The sequence below is a fragment of the Rattus norvegicus genome, chromosome 4 (assembly GCF_021556685.1).
Source record: "Rattus norvegicus strain SHRSP/BbbUtx chromosome 4, alternate assembly SHRSP_T2T, whole genome shotgun sequence".
NCBI lineage: Eukaryota > Metazoa > Chordata > Mammalia > Rodentia > Muridae > Rattus > Rattus norvegicus.
The window spans coordinates 122,719,015-122,742,385 of record NC_141537.1 but is presented as its reverse complement, the minus strand read 5'-3'; the positions used below and the strand labels follow the sequence as shown (position 1 = coordinate 122,742,385).

Sequence of the window (23,371 nt, the reverse complement as noted above, 5' to 3'; positions counted from 1 at the left end):
CTGCTGATTGCCCCACCCAGCCCCCTACAGCCATCTCAGCCCTGCCCTGTGTTCAGGAGTCTGGGGACCCTTACCCTGATTACTAGTCCAGTCTCCTCTGCAGACTGGAGCTCAGAAGCCGGGTTTTGCTTAGAATGCATGGTTTGACAGTTTTGCAGAGCTGTTCAAGATTCATGAAAGAGAGAAGACAGAAAAAGAGAGACAAAGAGAAAGAGGCCTGCCTATGCCATTCCTAGGGATTTGGAGGAGGGGAGGAGGGAGTACACTTAATCTGCCATCTGTGTCTTTTAAAAATTTGAATATAAAAATAGATCGTGACAGTTGATAATAAGTGATAAGAGGAGAATAAGCTTAAGACAAAACCCAGAAAAGTGAGACCGGCAAAAAGAAGGGCAGAGACTTGGCCACAGTCGGCTGTAAGCTTCCTGGTGACCCGGATGAAGAGTGTGTACACGAGTCAGTGAACACTGGAATCACAGAGGCTTGTTGCTCCCTCAGCAGCTCACCCTGCTGAAGGAAAGCAGAAGGCATCAGATTTCACAAGTGCAGCTGGTGTTACTGCTACAAATACTTCACGGCTGTCAACTTAAAAAGAGGAAAGGTTTATTTGGCTCCTGGTGCTGGAGGTCTCTGACCATTGCTGGGTAGCTCTGTTGCTTTGGGGTGGGCAGAGAGGCAGCATGGTGTCAATGGTGGAGGAAGCTGCTCACGTAATGGTGGTTAAGGAAATAAAAAGAAAGGGTTGGGTCTCAATATCCCCTCCAAAAGCACCCCCAAGTCACCTCCCTCCCTCCCATCAAGCCCTAGCACCACAGGCCGACGAGCCATGTCTTCAACACAGGGACCTCTGGAGACACTTCAGATTCAAACAACTGTGAGAGGTGACATTGTTTCTGCTGTGGGCGAACCAAAGCCAGCTGTCAGGGTCATACCCCATAGACACTGACTGTAGTGGTGCTCACAGCAAGCAGAGAAACCCAGCCTGAGGCCCAACATAGGGGCAAGTGCAGGGAGGCCCCTCCCAACATGCTGTCTAAGATCTCCTCCAGCTCCAGGCTGGTGCTTGCAGGGCCACCTGGAGGATCATCTGAAGAACCGTCTGCTGGGTCACCTGGCCTTGTGTCTGGCCTCTGGCAAGAGAAGGCTAGCCCGCACGACTAACAGACATGGTGTCCCCTGTCTGCCTGTGATCACCAAGCCTGGGACACCCAGGACCAAATGAAAGATGGAGGTCAGACTTTCACCTGTGAATTCCGATAAGGGACAAGGGAGCAGCCTTTAACACAAGTGCTCAAAATTCCCCAGTCAGACTTCCCATGTGTAAAATAATATAGTCCACGGGAAGTGGCTCTATTAGGAGGTGTGGCCTTGTTGGAATAGGTGTGGTCTTGTTGGAGGAAGTGTGTCATTGTGGGGGTGGACTTTAACGTCCTATGCCTAAGCTCCTCCCAGAGTCAAAGAGACACTCTTCCTCGCTGCCTTGGGGATCAAGACAGAACTCTCAGCTCCTCCAGCACTATGTCTGCCTGTACACTGCCATGCTTCCTGCCATGATGATAATGGACTGAACCTCTGAAACTGTAAGCCAGTCCCAATTAAATGTTGTCCTTATAAGAGTTGCTATGGTCATGGTGTCTCTTCACAGCAATAAAACCCTAACTAAAACATCATAGCTAATGCTTTCCCATATGACACGACTTGCACAGTTGACTTCATCCGCAGGCACTGAGGCTGTGGGTAGGACAAGTTACAGGTCCCATGATGGCCCCTGGGGGGTGCTGCACAACAGGCTAGGTAGCTGCCTCTCCTACATGCATTTCTGTTTGTCTCCCCATGGATCTGCCGGCTCTGAGGACAGGATCGCATCTCCATTGTACACGCATAGAAACGGAGAGGGTTAGTGGTATGTTCTGAGTTTCTGGCTAAGAGAGCCGAAGAGTCAAGCTCTGTGACCTACGCCAGCCACTCGGGTTCTGCACCCATAGCTCCCTGGACCTTCTCAGAGCAGGAATAGCTGTGCAGGAGCGAGGCTCAGTGGGCACAGTGGATCTGCTCCCTGGAAAGTGGTGCTTCAAGGATACTGCAGTGCTGGGGTACTCTATGGAAGCAGAATCTGTGGCTTCTAAGATGCAGGATAAATGCCCCGAGTTCAGTTAGCCTCCAGCTGCCTCAGCCAGGCACCTGGACTTCATCCTCCTCTTCGCATTGGAGCTGCTTGCCACACACAGCTGTTCTGTTCACCTATGACACCTGACACCTGCTCTTCTTACAAATGATGATAATGAGGAGCAGTGAAGGACTGTCACCTGACAGCTCCCTCTGGAGAGAAGGAAAAGGAACAGCTGTGGGGGAGGGATCCTACAGGAAGCTGGGATGAGGAGTGGGGAGCAGAGGGGCCAAGATGGAGGGGAGTCAGACACCTTTTCTGACAGGGCCCCAAGTGAGTCTACAAAGCCAGGCTCAGAACCAGCCTGTGGCCTGGGGCAACCCAGGGGACTGGAACAATCAGGCCCACCCTAGGGGAAGGACATCTGCTGCTGAGGACATAGTGAGGTATCAGGAGAAATCTTCAGTCACTGAGGGAAACAGGATTATTGTGGAACTTCCCAGGATCTTTCTAGAAAGAGCTGCTTTGCCAGGATCTGTCAGAGGGAGCCAGGAGTGAGCAGGAGCTGTCTACAACAGAGAGGGTCTATGGCTTGAGTCTCATCCAGTCCCCAGGTCAATGAGATAACTGTTAGTCCGCTTTGCTCTCCCAGCTGGTCTAGGGGATCTGACTCCACAAGGAGAGGCAGCTCTGGGGAGGAGGCCTGCAGGCAAGGAATATGCTACGAAGGGTCCTTGGGCCACAAATACCCCTCTGTTCACAACCACCTGCGTGGGTCCTGCAAGACAAGCAGGCATTAAATTGTTGCCCTAGAGATACACAGAGCAGGCTATTTCATGCTTCTCACGGTAGCTAAGGTAGGTGAAGCCATCTTCCAGGTTAGTATAGGGCCAGACCCAGTCAGTGTTCCAATCAGAACTATTGATCCATAATGATCCAACCAAGGTCGTCTCTGGGGGCTTTGGTCAGCACTGTTGGGAAGGAGGTGACTCTTTGGGAGGCGATGGCCAACCTTGAGAAGAAGATGCAGGGCCCTGGTTGACCTTTTGGCCACCGCTTTGGGAAGCACGAAGTCCAGCAGAGAGAAGAGAGTGCTGATAGCATCACCAGAGCATCTGGGTCCAGCCATGCCGGAAGTCCATGTTAGATCTTTAGTTTTATGCGCCAATAAATCCTCATGTCTTGTGAAGCCAAAGAGAGAGCCGAGAAATTACACTTGAAAAGCAACGGGAAATCTCGTGGCCCTTGGGTTCCTCCTGAGGATGCCCTGTCTCTATTTAAAAGAAATATTGAAGAGTGTTGGTGCTTAAAGGTGAGAATCTAAAGGGCCTGGCTATGGGGAAATGCTAGAGAAATAAATCAACCAAACAAAAGGACAGTTCTGATTTCACCCGGAGAAGACAGTGGTGCTCGTCTAGGATGGACGCATAGGCCTGATGTCTCCCATTTCTGAGTGCAGGCTGCTGCTATGTGACTCAGCCAGTGTACCTTGTGCTAGGACAGGAGGGCAAGGCAGCTGTCCTTGATGGAGACACAGGTGGAGAAGGAATTTCCAGGCCTCTCCTTCTGCCATAGCTGAGAAGTTCACAGCCCTTTCAGGCTCCTTGTGCCCCCCTTAGCCTCCAATATCCCCCTTAAGCCTGTGAAGCGTCCCCACCCAACCCCTTCAGTCCCGGGCACACACCCCTATTGTGTTTCCCACATTCCCCTCAGGTCCATGCAGCTCATAACGTCCCTCCACAGTCCCCACTGCCTCTCAAAGCTCTCAACAGCCCAGTGCTGACCTGCAGTGTCAGCCAGGATTCAGAATCCTGTGAACTGTGAACTCTTATACCGCAGAGACGCCCAGGTCCGAGACACCCATGATGAGGACCTGCTAGGCGTCTGAACATTTGGTGCTACAGAGGTGGATATGCATGGACCAACTGAGATGCTATGAGGTTGCCGAAAAGACGCCTAGCAAGAGTAATAAAGTCCAGCCAGCAAGGGGAAAGTCAGACCCCAAAGTCAGGTTGGGAGCCATGCGTCACCCTGAAACAGGTATTTCCACCTTCAGAGTGACCAGACAGACTGTTCAAACCAGGAATAAATGCAAAGTCCAAGGCTATCCCAAAATTCAGTTGTGTAACCAAAGGGTGCAGAAGGCCCAGCCACATAGCCACCTGCTTAAGTCAAACTAAGAATATGCAAGTTTTAGCCAGTCACAGGTCGATGGTCAAAGCACAACATCATAAGAAGCACAGGGACAGGAGGGAGATGGCAATTCTAGCCAGGCTGCTTCTAGGACTCAGGTTGGGGTGAAGACCATAGAGAGTCCACATAGGATCACCACTTCTTAGCATCCCACCAGGGCCTCAAAGTGGGCTCAAAGGGGGTCTGTGAGGTTCTTTTCTTAGCCCACCCCATGTGGTATCAGGAGAGTGGACCCTGTAAAAGGAGACTCAGAGGAGAGCTGGACAGGAGCCAGGAAACTTCTCCCCCGCTTCGTCAGCTGTGTAATTGGGCTAATTCTGCAGTATTTGGGCTCCAAGGCCTTTGTTTCCCTTTGCGGGTAACTCCTGCTTGGAACACGTGCTACTCCTTTTGTGAGCACTAAACGCGGTCCTCTCTGATAATGTACATGAATGTGTTTCTGATGGATGTGTTCCAGGGCCTTTGTTGCCTCAATTAAGGGATAATGAACAAGAATTGTTTGTATTTGTAAAACAACCCAGCCATTTCCCGCTTTCCCATTGGCGGGACCATGCGTCTTAATTAAGCACAAAGACTTCTCACTCCATCCAAAGGCTGCAGTGGAGAATGGAGGCACTAGGGAGGAAAGGGAGTCTGGTGTGGTGTGGGGTCCCCCTGGAGTCTCTGCCACCAGGAGGAGCCAAGGGTCAGTGTGGCCATAGGCAGAATGACAACCAGGGGACCACCCTGGTCCCACTCACCAGGTATGAGATGCCAGCCTGAGTCTCGCCTGAAACCTGAGAACACGTAATTTGTGTGACTGACTGGCAGCCACTTCCCCTTCGAGAAGGCAGCAGGACCCAGGTTAGAGCAGCACCGGGCTGAGGAAAGTCCTGTGACAGGTCACTCAGCCCAGCTGTCAAATGACATCAAGGTTTCCTTTGGAGATGCGTTCACTGCCCATTAGAAGGTAGGTCAGGAGAGAAGGTCTTGTGAGCCTTCACAGATTGGTCCTCCAGAAGCTGATCCAACCGAAGGGCCCCAGCCAGGCTCCTGGGTGGCCCACTATGTGACTGGGTGTCCTAAAATGAATGGTGTCACAAGGGTCCCTGGAGGAATGTCCCAAGCCTGATTCTCTGGTAACTCTGCAGTAGGCTCCCCACCACCCCCAATGAATAGGAGTTCTCTGAACCTGGGAACTCTTAAGTTCACAAGATGGCCCGCCTCATACCTTGGGGCTCATACAGAATCCACCAAGGCTGACTTTCAAAAGACTGACCTGTACCCTTACTCACCCACAGGGGACCCTCACCCGCCTGCCTCACCTGCCTCACTTACCCAACAGCTGGGACCTTAATTTCCTGCCCAGTCCATGTGCTGGGGCATCTAAGGGCCATGTATTAGGGACCAGTTCCCAGGATGATAAGGGAATGAGCAGAAAGGCAGCAACAAGGGGAGGCGGAGGCACCTCAGTCAGCACAGATCAAGTACAGGGAGCACTGCGCATCCAAATCCTGAATTTATACTCTCTGCCTTTCTCCTGAAAGGCATTAGCCAAGGCCCAGCCTGAGGGGGTTAAGGTACTCACTAACACCTCACTGCCACCAAACAGTGCAGACAGGAAGACACCTGACACTTTCACTATGTGACACCCCTGCTGGCTCAAAGCCTCTGGGAACACCCCGCGGAGTAGAGCCCAGCTAAACACAGGCTGCCTGACCGCCCCCCCCATACTGCTCTTCTATTAACTGGGATACCTTTGTGGCACTGGGACCATAGGGTGCAAATACGTCAGATGAGGAGGGAGACAGAATAAGGGGTCTCCTGGCTTCTGGCCCTTAGCAGATTAACTTCATGCACACTCTAATCCAAGGTGGTGCAGGTCTTCCTGTTGCCACCACCATCTCCAACCCTTCCATGAGACATTACCAAGTGCAGAAGGTGCCCGGGTTGTCATGACAACAAATAAGGTCAGCACTCAAGCTGCACCTAGACCCCTCCTGCAAAGACCTCAGGGTAGGAAGGTGAGCTCTGCTCCTCTGAGTCAGGGTTAACATGGTGACTGGGACTTGTTAAGAGGCACCACCGTGGCTCCTTGACACGGCTTCGTGATTAGCAGTTAAGTTTCCTGACAGACAGGCTGCTGTGTGACCTGTGCTATCCTCCAACTTCTGGGCACTGAACCCTGGATCTCTGGAGGATCCAGGGACCAACTCGTTGAATGACCCTGGGGAGGGATGCCTAACCTCTCTTGGCCCCTCTTTTTGTAATGTTTTCTTGATACAAGATCTCACTGTGCAGGCTGGAGAGATGGCTCAGCAGTTAAGAACACTGACTGCTCTTCCAGAGGTCCTGAGTTCAAATCCCAGTAACCACATGGTGGCTCACAACCACCTGTAATGAGATTGGATGCCCTCTTCTGGTGTGTCTGAAGACAGCTACAGCGTACTTATATATAATAAATAAATAAATCTTAAAAAAAAAATCTCATTGTGCAACTCAGCCTGTCCTCAAACCTACAGTAATCCTCCTGCCTCAGCTTTCCAAAGCTGAGATTATAAGCATGATCCTAGCTCCCCTCAATCCCTCTTAAAGCAGTTTGCAAGTAAGTCTTGGACCTTGGCTGCTGTCCTGCCCACTATTGCCTTCTCGAGCCATCTGATGTGCCTTCCTGCCTATTTCTTCCTCTACCTTCCCTTTTCCCCTCACCTGACAGATAGATACTGCATTTCCCAGGATTCCTTGCCCTCCACCCACCTGGCATGTCTGTCCAAATGGAGGCTCTGATGGAGGCTGAAAGGAGAACAACCAGGGTGCCCCTCACCCTGTGGGCTTCCAGCAGCTTTATGGGCAGTAGCCTATGTCCCTCATAACTCCAGCGCCCACTAAACTGAACTCCCTTCCATGGTCCCAGCTTCCTCTGAGAAGCCTTTATCTTGGCATGGGATGCCCTAGTCTCTGCACTCTGGCGACACTATGCGATACTGGGGGCTAATCCCTGCCATGCTTCCTGATTCACACAGCAACAGATGGTGATGTTAAATCCCTGCTATTGGTCAGACCTAGAGTGAATTCTGTGTGGGAGGACTCTAGACCATGCCCCTGCAGCAGAAAGCAAGAGGACGGGCAGGGAGTACAGATGTGCCCCACTCCACCAGGCCAATGTGAGTGGCCACCAGCTCACACTGGGACCTGCCATCTTCCCCCTTGCCACAGTCTGGTGCCTTTCCTGTATGATCTCTTGTCAGGGTTCATCAAGGCACAGGGCTGGATGGTGGTCAGGAAAGACAGGGTAGACCTCTCTAGCTCATGCCAGCTTCTCAGGCTGTCCAGAACTACCCAAGAGACCCTGGGGAACACTCAGCCAGGCTCCATCCAGTCCCTGGGAGAGGCAGCAGTTGGCAATCAGAAATGAGCTTCCAAGAAGCCTCTGCAAAGACAGCCATGTGCACACGGACCCTGGAGATCTTATTCACGATGTCCTCTGCAGCTGCAACTGTGTCACCCTAGGGGATGTGCCACTGGCACTGTGCAGCAGAGAAGGGGAGACTGTCAATGAGCCAGAGGACCCCCAAGTGGCACCGACTCAAAGGGATCTTGAAGAATCCAGCAAAGCAGGCCCAGGAGGGCAGAGCATCCCTAGTGACGGCAGCTTCCACTTCTGGTCTCCCGGGTCTTACTGAATTGCTCTAATGGTCCAGTGTGGAATAACATCCCCGAGGCAAACTACACACGGGAAACAAGGGCAACTGGATATAAAGTTTCTCTTTCTGTTTAGGCGTCAGAGCTTCCTGCTGGCATTTCTCAAGTCTCTCTCTCCCTGAGCCGGCCATAGACCAAGCAGCATGGCATCCTAGAGGAGGTTCCTGGCAGCGACCAGACCTCTCCCAACAGGCTGCCCTGCTTGTGTTACCAGTGGATGGGACTGGACCAGGCATTTCCACGTTCTTCACCTCTTATTCAAACTATTGAAGTAAGGTTTCACACAGTTTTCAAAAGTAGCAAGGATACTGTATTCAAAGCAAAGCAAGAGGGCAGCTCAGAAGGACTGACCGCAGGTCACATGACCTAGAGCAGGTCACATGACTGAGGATGCTCCAGTGCCCTGGTTATTATTTGGGGCTTCCTTTTATGGGGTCCAGGAGAAACAGGAATTGGGCTAATAGGGGGATAATTGGGCAGTTCTCTATTTTGATTGACAGACTTAAGTTGCATACTCATTTCCTTCACTGAGGGTGCCTTTCTCGTAATAATCTGATCTCAATCTTCTATGTGCCTAGTTGTGTATAGCCGTCAGGCGGTGAATAAGTGATCTGTAGGCTGGAGAGATAGCTCAGTGCTCCACAGCACATACTTCTCTTCCAGAGGACCCGAGTTCAGTTCCAGCCCTCAGGTTAGGCAGCTCACAACTGCTCATAACTCTGGCTCCAGGGGATCTGGGCCTCTCTCTTGGCCTCCATGGGCACTGCACCAGTGTACTTATAAACAGACACTCAGAATAATAATAATAATAATAATAATAATAATAATAATAATAATAATAATTTTAGACAGATGATGTACCCTAAAATTTTACTTTTGCCTTACTGCTCATGAACCCAGAACGAGTCTAGAACAGATCAACCTATTCCCCTAGCTCCCAGTTTGTAGCCATGGTCAGGGGTCACTTACTTGTCTCTGGGAAGTGACCTTGGGCCCCACCTCTGTAAGGAGAATAACAGCTGCACTGACAGACTGACAGCTCTGTACCTTAGCCCCTAGCATGTGGACCAATCCTCATGCAGTCACCTGAGATGGGCACCAGTGGTCCATCCTAGATCATAGGGCAACATGTTCACAGCCAATATAGAACGAGATAAGCATTTACCCAAACACTCAGGTAAGGGACCAGCCTTCACTCCTGGTTGGGGACCTCTACCAAGCCCCGTGGAACAGATCCAATCCCTGTCTGGTCTAAACAAACCTCCTCTTTCTTGGCTTTTCACTCCAAGATGGGGGAGGCCTTCCAACCAGGCCATGGGTTTCAGGCGGCCCCCTCCATTGGTCCCACAGCACACTGAACATTCTCTCTCTTCCTGGTACCCCACCACACCAGAGCCACACACTCAGGCCTGCCTACCACGTCTAGGTAGAAAGAACACACAGACACAGGGCTAGACATGGAACACAAGGCAGTGACCAGCAGACATCCTACCCGCAAATGTATGTGGCAGCATGGATGAGCTCCCAGACACAGGGACAGCTCACTTCAGCTCCCTTGGGCATTAAAATTACGTTACTCATGGTCCTCTCCTCTCTGTGATGTGTGACCTGTAAGTGGGGAATCCCAGAATCATCTAGGTCAGTTGACCAGTGAGGAATAGGAAGCAAGGCCTCAGCTCCCTCTGTTGCCTCTCCTCTGTCTAACTCTGCTCTTAGTGGCAAAATGGCTGCCTCCGTTCCAGACAACATATCCAGAAATAAAAGGGACATATTTTATTCTGACAGCTTTAATTTAATTTTTTTTATTTTGAGATAGGATCTCACTAAGTGGCCCAGACTAGCTTTGGAGCCCAGGCAGATCTTGAATTTTCACTCCTCCCTCCTAGACCTCTCCAGTAGTTCAAACAATCGGTCTGCACCATCAGGCTGTTCTGACACCCTTTGGAGATGTCCATCTGTGGAAGGTCAAAACCTTCCGAGTCAGGGACGGTGGTGCATGCCTTTAATCACAGCACTCAGGAATTCCTGCAAATGGAGCTCAGTGAGTTTGAATCCAGCCTGGTCTGCATAGTAAGTTTCTGGTCAGCTAAGGCTAGCTACACAGAGTGTCTTAGGGTTTCTATTGCTGTGATAAAACACCATGGCCAACAAAACAAGTTGTGGAAGATAGGGTTTGTCTTACACTTCCACAGCGTTGTTCATCACTGGAGGAAGTCAGAACATGAACTAAAACAGGGCAGCATCCTTGAGAAGCTGATGTAGATACGTGGAGGGGTGCTGCTTACTGGCTTGCTTCCCATGGCTTGCTCAGCCTGCTTTCTTACAAAACCCAGGACTACCAGCCCAGGGATGGCACCATCCATCATGGACAGGGCCCTCCCTTATCAATCACTAATTAAGAGAATGTTTTATAGATGGATTTTATGAGGACATTTTCTCAATTGAAGTTTTCTCCTTTCAGCTTATATCATGTTGACATAAGACTAACTTGAGATCCAGTCTCAAAAAATAAACAAACAACATCCCTCCCCCACCTCCACCTGATACAGCACACCTGTGAAAACCTCATTAATGTCACAACTGTGACAACCGTCACCAGTGCTTTCTTGCAAAGACTTCCCCTCTTGATATTCTTTCAAACACTGTCCTGGAAGCCTCACCCAGGTAATGAAACCGAAACCAGTTGAGTGTGGCGGCTCACGAGGAGGCTGAGGCAGGAGTACTGCCATGAGTTTGTGGCTAGCCTTAGCTACATGGCTCACTTTCTACACAACAGAAGATTAATAAAAAGCAAAGCAGCCATCAGCGGTGGGCATGCGTGTGATGTCAACACTGGAAGGCTTGGCCAGGAGAATTCTGAGGGTGAGGTTGGCCTGGCCTATATAGCAAAACTCTGTGTGTGTGTGTGTGTGTGTGTGTGTGTGTGTGTGTGTGTGTGTGTGTGTCTGTGTGTGTGTCTGTGTGTGTATGTCTATGTGTGTGTCTGTGTGTGTGTGTCTGTGTGTGTGTCTGTGTGTGTGTCTATGTGTGTATGTCTGTGTGTGTCTATGTGTGCGTATGTCTGTGTGTGTGTGTGTGTGTCTATGTTGTGTGTCTGTGTGTGTGTGTATGTGTGTAAGAGAGAGACAGAGAAACAGAAGGACAGACAAGGATGGTTAGACAAAGACAAAAATATACACAGAGAGACAGAAGCTATCATGAAAAAGAGTGGCGAGACAAAGACAGAGACCAGATTTACTATAAAATGGACAACATGACCAAATTATATGTTGGATAATTACAGAAGAATAGAAAGCAGAAATAAAAGGCGCGCAGGCTGAAAGGCCGCACACTGTAGAGAGTCGCAGAGAACATGAAGCAGAGCAGGCAACCAGGCAGGAGCTTGGCGGGACAAGGAAGAAAGGCCAGTTGGTGCCAAGTAGGAATGGACAATTGGAAGTGAGTAGTGTCATTTGGAGGTTGGGCTTCCTGGCATGGTGGCGCATGCCTCTCATCCCAGCAACTCGAGGCAGACATAGGTTGATCTCTGTGAGTTTGAGGACGGCTTGGTGAGTTCCAGGCCAGTTAGATGACATAGTAAGACTCTGTCACAGAAAGCAAAAGCACAACTTGGTGTTGAAATAGTTTAGTGGGTAAAGGTGCTTGCTGAAAGCCTGATTAGTTCATTCCCTGGGACCCATATGGTAGAAAGAGAGAACCAACTCTTACAAGTTGTCCTTTGACCTCCACACATGTGCCACAGCACACTACACCATGTGTGTATACACATGAATGAATGAATGGATGGATGGATGAATGAATGAGTGAATGAATGAATGAAGAGGGAGGGAGGGGGAGAGAGAGAGAGAGAGAGAGAGAGAGAGAGAGAGAGAGAGAGATTTAGATGTAGTACAATTTACAGATTAGAGACATGGCTCATGGCTCAGAGATTCGGAGCCCTGGCAGCTCTTGAAGAAGGCCTGACTGGGCTCAGCACATACATGGAAGTTCACAACAGTCTATAACACCAGTTTCCAGAAAATCTGATATGGTGGCACATGACTGTATTCCCAGCACTGGAGAGGCAGTGTCAGGAGAATCATGGAAAGTCCAAGGAGAGCTTGAGCCACACTGTGAAACCTTGAGTCAAAACAAACAAAAATAACTACTTATAATAATATCAAGTTATGAAATACAATAAAAATCTGCATGCTGAAAACCTCACAGCTACTAAAAGAAATCAAAGACCTAAATGAACAGAAAGTTACGTTACAACCTTGGACTGGAAGGTTGGGAATAATTAAAACATCCATTCTCCCCTAAGCGATCGATGCTTTCGAGGCTGCTCTAACCAGGGCCCTGATGTGCTCTTGGTAGGAATTGGCACCCCATTCTAAAATTGACATGTGAGGGTAACAGCACTGGGACAGCTGAAGGGAGCCTACAGAAGGAGGAACAAAGAGGACCCCAGTGGAGACTCCTCAGCTTTCCATAAAGCTGTGTGGTGAAGGGTAACCCAGTGTAGAGGCTCATTGATCTGGGGGCCAGAACAGAGCTCAAAATAGACCAGAGCGTTTATGGGCCATCGATCCTTTACCAAGGTGCAAAGGAAATTCAATGGAGAAAGGCGGCTTCCAGAAAATGGGGCTAGAACAATGAGCAGCCACAAGCTTAAAGAGGAGGGAGAGGGAGGGGAGGAGGGAGGGGAGGTGGGAGGGGAGGAAGTAGACAAGGAAAGAGGGGACAGGAAGGAGAATAAATTCAAGCTGTGTTTTTTTGTTTGTTTGGTTGTGTTTGGTTGGTTTTGTTTTGTTTTGTCGTACATTACAGCTGCCCTGGCTGACTTCAAACTAACTTAGAGCAATCCTCCTGCCTTCACCTCACAAACTCTATGATGACAGGCGTGGCCCACCATGCCTGACTACAAGCTGTATCTTGAGTCACATGAGAAAATTAGCACAAAGTCTAACTCATTCACAGAATACATCCCAAAGAGTTAAACCTCCCAAAGACAATGTAAGTAAACATCTCAGACCCCAGGTCTAGAATGTCTAAAGAACTCTCAAAGCTTAGGGATAAGGGGCTGGAGAGATGGCTCAGCAGTTAAGAGCACTGGTTGCTCTTCCAGAGGTCCTGAGTTCAATTCCCAGCAATCACATGGTGGCTAATAACCATCTGTAAAGGGATCTGACACTCTCTTCTGTCATACTGGCATGCATGTAAATTAAGCACTCATATACATCAATAAATTTTAAAATCTTTTTCTTTAAAAAACAAAAGAGAAAACAAAACCTAATTCACAAGGAAAAAAGAATTGATGAAAACAAGCCAGGTTTGGTGCACTGTGAGCCCAGCATTCAGGAACTAGAAGCAGGAAGATCAGGAGTTCAAGGACAACCTCAGCTGCATAAGAATTTGTTTAAAAAAAAAAAAAGCAAATAGCAAGCAAACAGAAATTAACTGATATAGGCACAAGATTGAAAGAGGCACCTCATCAAAACAGGTATAAAAATAAAAGAAGACACGGCAGATAAGATACACCTGAGACAGGGCATCCAGGTTATAATGGCTGAAAACCAGCTGCAAAGCCCCAAGGGAACAACTGAGCGTCTACCATGTCACCAGGAAGCACAGGAGGCACAGGAAATACAGGAGGCACAGGAAGTACAGGAGGCATGGGAGATACAGGAGGACTCTGCTTAGGAAAATAACTTGGCAGTGCTCATCAAGTTGGGCATACACAGTAGCCAGACGATTCTGCTCTAGTGACCCCTGAAGCAGGGGAGAATGTGATGACAGAGGACCCAGGGAGTCTAGGGTGATGGTGCTGTCCAGTGTCTCCAGTGTCCCTGTCAAAACTCACTGAGCTGTGCTCTAGGAGGTGAAACAAGACAGACAGGAAAACTAAGATGAGGACATGCCCCGGCTACACCCCAGTGGCACTGCACCCCACATCTGGACCTGAGCCTGGCGTGTTTGCCAAAGCATTCTTGGTAAGAATATTTTGGATGCCTGGCTTGTTTTAGACCATCAGAACTTGCTGGAGTAGGAGATGAGGAGGGAATTGATTCTTAGGCGCACGCGCACACTCTTGCACACATCTTATTTGGAGGACCAGTGGTAGAGGCCCACTCAAGCCAGGTTGGTGGATCTGGGGTGACAGAGCACACAGATTGGTCACTTGAGATGCTCAGGTGCAAGTGCATTGTAGGAAAGCAGCAGCAGTGTCAGGGTCAGACCTGGGAGCACAAGGGGTCAGGCAACCTTCTCTCAGGAGGTAATGTGGATCATGAACCAGAGTGTCAGACATGTCTGACACCACAAAGAACAGAAGAAAGTGAGAGCAGGAAGACGGCTCCACAGTTTGCCTGTGAGTAGAACCCCAGTGCTGCTGGTTGGCTCTTGCTGTGAGAGCTAAGTCAGCCACGGGAGGCTCTACATCCAGGACAACAGGATTCCAGCCCCAGCCACATGAAGGATGGAGAGGAGGCAAAATAGGGGCTGAGATGGCTGAAGCCTTGGGATGGGAAGCCACAGGTCCCCTATCCAGGGGAATCGGGGACCCAGCTCCCTGGAAAATCCGCAGCACACTTAAATCAGGAGCAGAGGAGGAAACTCGATATCCTGAGGCTCCGAACACCCAGGATATAAACACCCTCCCTTTACAGGACCCTGCGTCAGCCTGCAGCTTCCGGGGCATCCTGGGGACAGCTCGTCCAGCCCCGGGAGGATGTTTCATCTTACAAGGTGCATGAATGGACTCAGAGAGGTGACAGCATTTCCCTGGAGTCATTGGTGAGTGAGTGACAGAGAATGAGCCCAGGTCTATAGCCTGACAGAGTGGAGGGCTTGACAAATGTGGAGGGTTTGAGGTTTGTTGGTTAGTTTTTGATGTGTTTCCTCCTTGTTATCATTCTTATTTCTGCTCTCTAGTCTCAGATCCGCAGTGCCTCCAGTAGCCAGCCTCCCTCCCGCCCCCACCCCCTGCCAAGCTGTCCAGGCCACTTTGGCCCAGGGTCTCCTCAGGAGTCCTTAGACACACCTCCGCAGGCAGCCAGGCAGGCCAGCGCAGTGTTTCCAAGTGGCAGAATTAATAGGGCAATTCCCCCGTGCAGAACTGGGATGGCTTCTGTGCTAAATTAGCATAGATAAATATTTTTGAGAGAGGAGGGAAAATAATGCATTTTGCAATAAGGCTGGAGGGCAGCCCCTCTCGGGTCCCATCCCCTGAACTCGGACGGAATGAATTTGCACCTGGTGTAATTGAAGGCGCCATGGTCCCCGGTGCCTGGGAGCGGGACCTAGCCAAGCGGATAAATTCCCTCCACTTGTGCCGAGCTAACCGTTGTCAAGAGGCTGAGCCCAGGGGAAGATGGGGGAGGTGCAGGCAGGGCTGGAAGAGCAGGTGGATGAATGAAGACAAAGACTGCAGGGCAAACACATCAGCTCATATGCAGGGAAACACATATGTGCATGCACACAAGCTCGCGTTTGTTCACCCGCGCGCACACGTGTGCGCATGCACACACCACGAACACACACACACACACACACACACACACACCTATCTAAATCAGGTTCACCCTACATAATGCCTGAGAAGCCTTGTATGATTGTTATCTACCTGGGTCAGCTGCTGGGAGGAGGGAAGGGGTTGAGAGGTGGGGGAGGGGCGAAGCTCATACTCTGTCCCCAGCTCCATGGAAACTACGAAGCTGGAAATCCAACAGCAAGTTGTCCTTGGGCCCAAACTTACAATAAGGGCCTCTCCTGTGGGCCTCTCTTCCTCTGCTGTCTAGCTTGCCAGCCATTTTCTCAGCCTTGCTCAGCCCTGTCCTGTGAGTTGTCACTAAGCTCCCTACTGGCCTCCCTGTCCGCAGTGTCTCCCTGAAATGCCCCTCAGTCAGTAAAGCACTTGCCACGCAAACGTGAGGACCTGAGTTCTGATCCCCAGCACACACACACACACGGAAAGTCGGGTGTGGTGATACATTCCTGTAATCCCAGCACTAGAGACAGAAAGATCCCTTGAACTTGATGGCTAGTCACCTTAGCCAAACACAAGCCAATGCACGAGGAGGAAAGTATAGGGAGTGTAGAAGACAACTGGTGTGTGTGTGTGTGTGTGTGTGTGTGTGTGTGTGTGTGTGTGTGTGTGCATGCTGTTCTAGAGGACTTGGGTTCAATTCCTAACACCCACATGGTGGCTCACAACCATCTGTGGCCCCAGCTTCAAGACATCTACCACCTTCGTCTGGCCTCCACGGGTACCAGGCACATATGTGGTGCACAAACATGTGCAAGCAAGGCAGATATACGCATAAAATAAAGTGAAAAATAAATTCACAATAAATAAATTCCACAGGAGTTTGAAGATAGCTGTAAACAATGCTGCCCTCTACGTCTAAGCCCCTGGCTACCCCTGAGCCCCAGGACCTCTGGGTTTTGGGTTACCACCCCATACCAAAGTGTGGCTTGGAGTCTGCTCATGGGCTGGTCACTTTGGACTGGTTGGCATATTTCAATTACTACCTTTGGAGGGAAAAGTTAGACCCAGGAACACCTTCAACCCCCACACCTAGATAACAGTCACTTCTCGAAGACCTTAAAGGCCATTTACCCTCTCGCTCTCTCTGTCTAGCCACAGCCCTGCTGGGAGGCAGACAAATGGCAATTCACCCAAACCAAGGAGAGCGGGGCAGGCCATAGACTGGGCTGCCCAGATACCTGAGAGGAGCAGCATTCCTGGAGGTTGGCACTACCCAGGGTCCCAGGAACAGCAGTGTGGCAGTGTGGTGGTGTGGATATGGCTGGACCTGGCACCAGTACCTCCAGGTTTGTGAGGATGCAGCAGGGACCCTCCTGAAATGGGTGCCTGTGAACTACACTGCCCATCCATGCTTGCCCCAAAGCCCAGGTTTGTCCAGGCCTTTGCCTGGGAGATGCCTCTCCTCCAAAGCTGAGCGCTATGACCCTCAGTCTCAAAAGGTAGAAGTTGATCAGAATTCCTCGTGATCCCTCCCAATGCAAACCGAAAGTCAATTCCCTGTTCTGGAACACACCATTGGATAAACAGTCTTGAGGTCAGGGACGAGAGAGACTGAGAGACTGAGAGCCGGTGAGGGAGGCCACAGATGCTCTGAGATTCTGTCAGCCTTCCCTTCCCTCAGGGCAGGGATCGGATAGCAGGGACCTCTACTCTGTGAGTCACTGTCTACCTAGCAGGCCACTCACCCAGGGGCTCCAGTGACTTGGGCTCCTGAGAGGCAGAGCTGGGTCTTCTGAGCCAAATCAACAAGTCATCCACATCTACCTCCTAGAGCCATGGGCAAGAGCAAGGAGCAAGAGTGAATGGCTCTCAGGGCTGGGTCCCTCTACCCCAGACAGCAGCAGCTGTGTGTGGACAAACCCCAGGCCCTCTGCTGCTGAGTCTAGAGCTAACCAGTCGGGAAACCTGCACCTCAGCCTGGGCTCCGCTGAGTGACATGCTCAGACAGCATCATGTGCAGACAGCATGATGCTCATGCTGTTCACAGCCTCAATAGCTGCCTCTTGCCACCCTGGAGTTGATATTTCCTCCCCTCCCACTCTGCTTCTCCCAGAGATCCTCCGGGTATGAGTGTGGCTAGAAGATGGGCTTGCAGAAGGATGCTACCACTCTGCATGCAGCGTGCCCCGCCCCCACTTACTGTTTCCTCTGGGTGCTCATTGGCATTCAGGAGTCCTAGTGGAAACCCACATGCACCGGTGTGTGGAAAGGCTCCACCAGCTTCAAGATCTTATTTTCTGTAAGCCTCCACTTTTCCTCTGTGCAATGGGCACCAAGGGTGGCTAGGAAATTCAGATGTGTGCCCAGTGCCATGGCACACAGCAGGAGTGATAGAAGGCCAGAAAGGGTATATACTGGCCTTCCTAAAGGAGTGTAGGTTGGTTAGAAGAGGTGGGAAGGTATGGGTGTCTTTCTGATTCTTGAAAGGAAAGACAGACTTGCCTAGGAAAGACAGACTTGATTTCAGGAGCCGCAAAGGGAAAAAAACCTGAGCAGGTCAGTAGCAGGAACAGCTTGTGTGCCACCGGTAAGAACAGTAGTAGCCATTGTCCGGGTGCATGTTTCGGTGAAACGGGACTCAGGGGAGGCAAAGGAAGGGCTTGGAGCTCAGCGAGCAGACACATTCCATCAAGGCCAGATGTAACCTGTGGGGCTGGGTTTTCTAGGCAGCATGGGTCCTCCAGGAAGTGAGGGAGGCTGGGTGGTACCCAGGCTACTAAGTGGAAATAGCCTTGGAGGGAGGAGTCAGGAAGAGAGAGCAAGCACCCCCACCAGAGCGCCCCCTGCTGCTGAGCCAGGAGACTGCTAGATCTGCCCACCCAGCAGAACAAAGTTAACTGTGGGCCTCCACAGTAAACAGGTTTCCTAAAACCATGGTCAAAGGGCTCCGGCCATGCAGAGTTCACTGGCATCAGGACCCTCCAGCTCCCGTCTGTGATTCCTGTATCCTCTCCTTTTCCCTCTCTGTCTGGTGGCTCAGTATTCCCTGCCCACTGTCTAAGAAGGTCAGCTCAAGGTGAAGGTAAATGACAGGCAGTATGACCCTTCTCTGGAGGAGTTCCAGGTATGGAGAAGTCCCACGCACACAGCCAAAGGCCACTCCAATGCATGCCCGTGAGCTACAGCAAAAGCCAGGGAGGACTTCCTGGAGGTAACAAAGCCTCCACTGCCTCCTTAGGGAGGCCTGGTCCTGGCCTCCCTAGGGGTAGCATGAGAAACCAGGGACAGTGACTCCCTCTCCTGCAAAACAAACTCTCTCTCAGAACAGTAGGATGTATCAGGAACTATCCCACGTCTCAGCAACTTTTGTTTGCTTGTTTGTTCTTTTGAGACAGAGTTTCTCTGTGTAACAGCCCTGACTGCCTTGAAACTTTGCAAAACCAAACTCACAGAAGTCTCCCTGCCTCTGCCTCCCAAGTGCTGGGATTAAGGCATGAGCCACCACGCCTGGCTTCAGCAACTTAAATCAGCACAATTCATTGTTTTCCCTTTGTTCTGTGAGTGGTCAAATGATTTCTCTGGCTTCCTGTGGTTGAGCTGGTTCTTGGGCTGAGCGGTTCAGCTCTGGTCAGAGCTCACACCCACTCCATTCCCTCTGACTTCAGGCTAAAATCTCAGGTCAGGCTTCCAGGCTGCACTCTGGTGGGTGGGGATAGCTGGACAGGGCTTCTCCAGCTTCCGGGCTGGAGTGGCAGCTGCCTGCTTTCCCAGTCCCAGTCTCTGCAGCTGCACTGCCTCTGTCCACAGCCGACAGGAGGATGGGAAGACAAGGAAGAGAAATAACACACAATTTAATCTCTCCAAATCAACCCATCCTACAAAGGGAAAAACAAAACAAAGAGTCCCCGCCAAGGCTGACCTTCTGTTTACATTTTCCTTGGCAACCGAGAAATAATTGCTGGTCTGCAGGGCCCTCCCCTCCCCCACCCTGCCTCATCCCATTCAAGCGCGACCAGGGATGACACTAGAATCTTGAACCACACTAAGTGGTTACTATGGTGTCAGGCTGAAATTGTGAATCTCAGAGGCTGCCACAGCAGGGAGGCGTGGAGCCAGGGCAGTCTTAGCTGAGGCTAGTGATCGGGGGCCTAGCTAGTTAATAGCAGAAAAAAACTGTGCTCACAAAAGTAAGGGGCTGAAAGACACGATTGTCAGAGCAGGTGTGGGACCAGATCCAAGTCCAAGTCACATATTCCTGAGCCTTACACTGTCCCTGCTGCTCTCTCTTCCTCCTCCCTGTGGCCACCAGGATTGAATCCCTGCCCAGCCCCACAGAAGAAATGCGCAGGACCCAGGCCAGCCCTTTCTCACTTCTCCGCAGAAGCCTAGAGCCTTGCTCGCCCAAGGGACCTGCAGAGGTGCTTTGAGCACAACCTCCATGACATGTGTCATTGTAAGGTCCCTCCCACCTCCACTGCCACACCCTGGTTCCATCCCCTACTCCAGACAGTGGCTCTGACATTGAACCTCATCTTCTTCTCATGCCCGTGCCTGGGGGAGAAATCTTCTAAAGATCAAATCAGATCTTGTCCGGGTTCGTAACACTGAGAGCCCTTGAGTGACCACAGTGCCTGCCCAGCTCTGACTTCATTTGTGTCACCAAGCAAATCACCCCAGCCATCCTGACCTCTGAACTGCTCCCTGAGATGGCTGGCTTGCTCCTGCCCTTTGAACTGGCCATTTTTTTTTTGTTACTGTGACCCCTTCCCAGACCACCACCGAGGCCTTAGGGATTGCCTATTTGCTCACTGCTGTGGTCTTCATGCTTCACGAAAGCACAAGGACTGCTGAATGAATGAATGAATGAATGAATGAATGAATGAATGAACGAACGAACTAGTCATCTCCTGGTTCTGGTCCCCACCTACTCTGTCTCTACTATAAGGACCTAGCCCATCAGAAGAGGGAATCAGAGGCTTGCTATAAAAGCCCCAACCCACAAACCTGCTGTGTTCCACCCACTCTGTGCTGGACCCATGACTCATGAAATTACGTTCACTAACACATAACAGTGGGAAAAGCGAACACAGGGTCCAGGGGTCCCCGTCTGGTTTTTTGTTTGGTTTTTTTGTTTGTTTGTTTGTTTTTTTAGAGATATCCTACAAATTCCCCATGAAATTGCCCACCTGAGTCTTTTTCGCCTTTTTCTCTTTTCTTTATAGGGCTGCCCTCTTAGCTCTCTTTGGGGATGGATTTGTTCTTTATTTTTCCTGTCTCATCCTGATTTGGTGTGGACCATCAGACACTGTTCTAGACTGTGGGTTGAGGCTAACATTGAGGCAGGAAACTACCCAACAGCTTTACAGGGCTCCGCGGTCTACCCTCCCCCAAGACTATGCAGCAGAACCCCACTGCCGACCACCCACAACTGTCCACAGGATCAGATCCAGCCCGCCAGGGCCCGCACAGTCCTCCGTCTCAGCCCAGGGAACGAGGCTATGAAGACCGCCTGGAGAATCAGCTTCTGAGTCCGAGGGAACCGGCAGGCTGGACCGGGTGGAGCTTGAGGAAGACTTCCGCCTTGCACAGACCCATTTCTTCCTTTAAAATAAACCGGCCTAGATTGCTTTTGACAATCAGATTTACTGATTAAAATTTGGTCTTTGTGCTTCCCTGTGTTTCAACAAGCGGCACATCCGGAAGGCCCCTTCATGCCCGTGGCTAGTGTGTGGTTCCTTGCTCAGATGTAGTTCGGTTTAGTTTATCAGCTGTTTTCAAAGCATTATCTTTCATTTTTATAGCGAGAGCCCACCATTGTTTTATTCTATTTCATTAATTCGTGCTCCTTTTCTACATTAATTTCTTCCATCGGCTTTCTTTGGATTTATTTTGATGTTCATTTCCGCGCTTATTGAGGTGAAAGCTGAATTCTTTTCAATCTCTCCTCCTTCTAATGACTGCATTTAGAGCTATTCATTTTCCTCTAAGCACCGCGGCTTGGGCGGTATCCTGGGGGCTTTTATGGAGAGCCTTTATTGTAGCTCATTTCTAAATTGTTGATAATTCAGTTTTGATTTATTGTTTCACTCACGTTATTTAGATTTGTTTTTTAAATTTCCAAGTGGCTAGATTTAGTGATGCCGTCCCCTTGCTCATTTCCAGTTTTATTTCCATTGTCCAAAAATATGTGACTGGCATGATCTTTTTAATTTTTTTTAAAAAATCGGTTTTAAGACTCATAGGTAGTATAAAAATATTTTTTTCACCTGTAAAAATAGTCAATCAGTTCCGAATTGCAAAGAATCCAGCATAAGAGCTCTTCTGCAATCGCGCTCTTTCTCCAGCTTCAGCGTCCTGTTTGTTTGGAACTCACCTTTGTGAACAGTTCAGAAAGGTCATTCCAATTCTATTTTTTAAATTTACATATACATTTATAATTCAACATAAAGCTTATATACATATATACATACAGACATACACACACACACACACACACACACACACACACACACACACACACACAGATATATAGTTGCTTCTACTTCTTCTCTTGGTTGTTTGTAGCCTTTCTGTTTTTCCCAATAAACACGCTTAGGTCTGTCCAGACGGATGTGTGCACTGACTTGACAGCAGCTCGTAACTAATCTCTCATTTATAGTTGTCAGGTTTCCGTTGCTAGAAGAAAGGACCCATGGCCACCAGCTTTTACAGAAAATGGGTTTATCTTCTGCCAGTGGCTGGAAGTTCAAACAAAGCTCTCTGCAGCTACGAATAGTGACAGGAGTGAGTGCAAGGCCCTCCCATGAGGGATCTCTGTCTCTCTACAAAGCCACTGGGATTTATTTGGTCATGGGGCTCTACTCTGTTGATCTAATCTTATTCTGCTTCAAAATTCCACCTCTAAACAACATAGCCATGTAAGCCCCCAACTGGTCACACCATTCACTGTAAGACTCTGGACCGTCAAAGCCCTCGTGGGCTCCTGGAGACAAAACATATTGCTGATCACTTTTAGGCCATTTTTAAAAACCAGGCCTAAATTTATTTTATATATATGAGTACGCTGTCCCTTTCTTCAGACACACCAGAAAAGGTGTGACATTACAGATGGTTGTGAGCCACCATGTGGTTGTTGGGATTTGAACTCAGGACCTCGGGAAGAGCAGTCAGTGCTCTTAACCTCTGAGTCATCTCTCCAGCCCACTTTTAGGCCATTTTAATTTTGATGCATTTTTTAACATTTATTTTTGTTTATGTGTCTGTGTATATGTCACATTGTGCAGTCCCAGTCCCCCTGGAGCTGGAGTGACATACAGGTGGGTCCTCTGTAAGAGCAGCAAACACCCTTAACTGCTGGGCGGCCTCTGCCATCTTCTGCACCCCTTCTAACTAGAGTTAAAGTTTTCTCCCACTTAGAGTTGTAGAAATTGAGAAGTGGGGAATGAAAAACATTCCCTTTCTTCCTTGGCGATTGAGGCAAAGATACTTAAAAGTGAAGAGACTACTTCATGTTAAACATTTTCCAAAAGCTTAAACAAAGTATCAATCAATTACATCCCCAGTCAAATCAAAAGATTAGCAGGTTGCAATGAAAGACCATATATTCCAGAGCTTAAAGAAAGGCTCAGCCTCTGAATTTACTCTATCCACTGCATAAACTAAAAAGAAAACTCACATAATTGTTTACATGGATACGCCCAAAGAGATGGCTGATAAAATTTGACATTAATTTTGTGACTTATAAATCTATTCTACGTATAGAAGAGGGATTTCTTAATTCAATAGATTTGCCTGTAGAAAGTTCAACAGTGAAACTTGAGATGTGTCCCCAAGATTACCAGGAAGGAATTGAGCAAGAGCTAACCTCCTCCCACTGCTCGGCCTGGAAGATGCCAAGAAAAACCAGCAGGAATCCCTTACCC

At 49.6% G+C, this 23,371-nt stretch overlaps 1 long non-coding RNA gene across 2 annotated transcripts in view; it reads right to left on the bottom strand.

The window, feature by feature from the left end:
• LOC102554942 (uncharacterized) overlaps positions 1-23,371 on the bottom strand; it is a 106,332-nt gene that overhangs the window by 15,723 nt on the left and 67,238 nt on the right. The gene's annotated exons all lie outside the window — the stretch shown is intronic.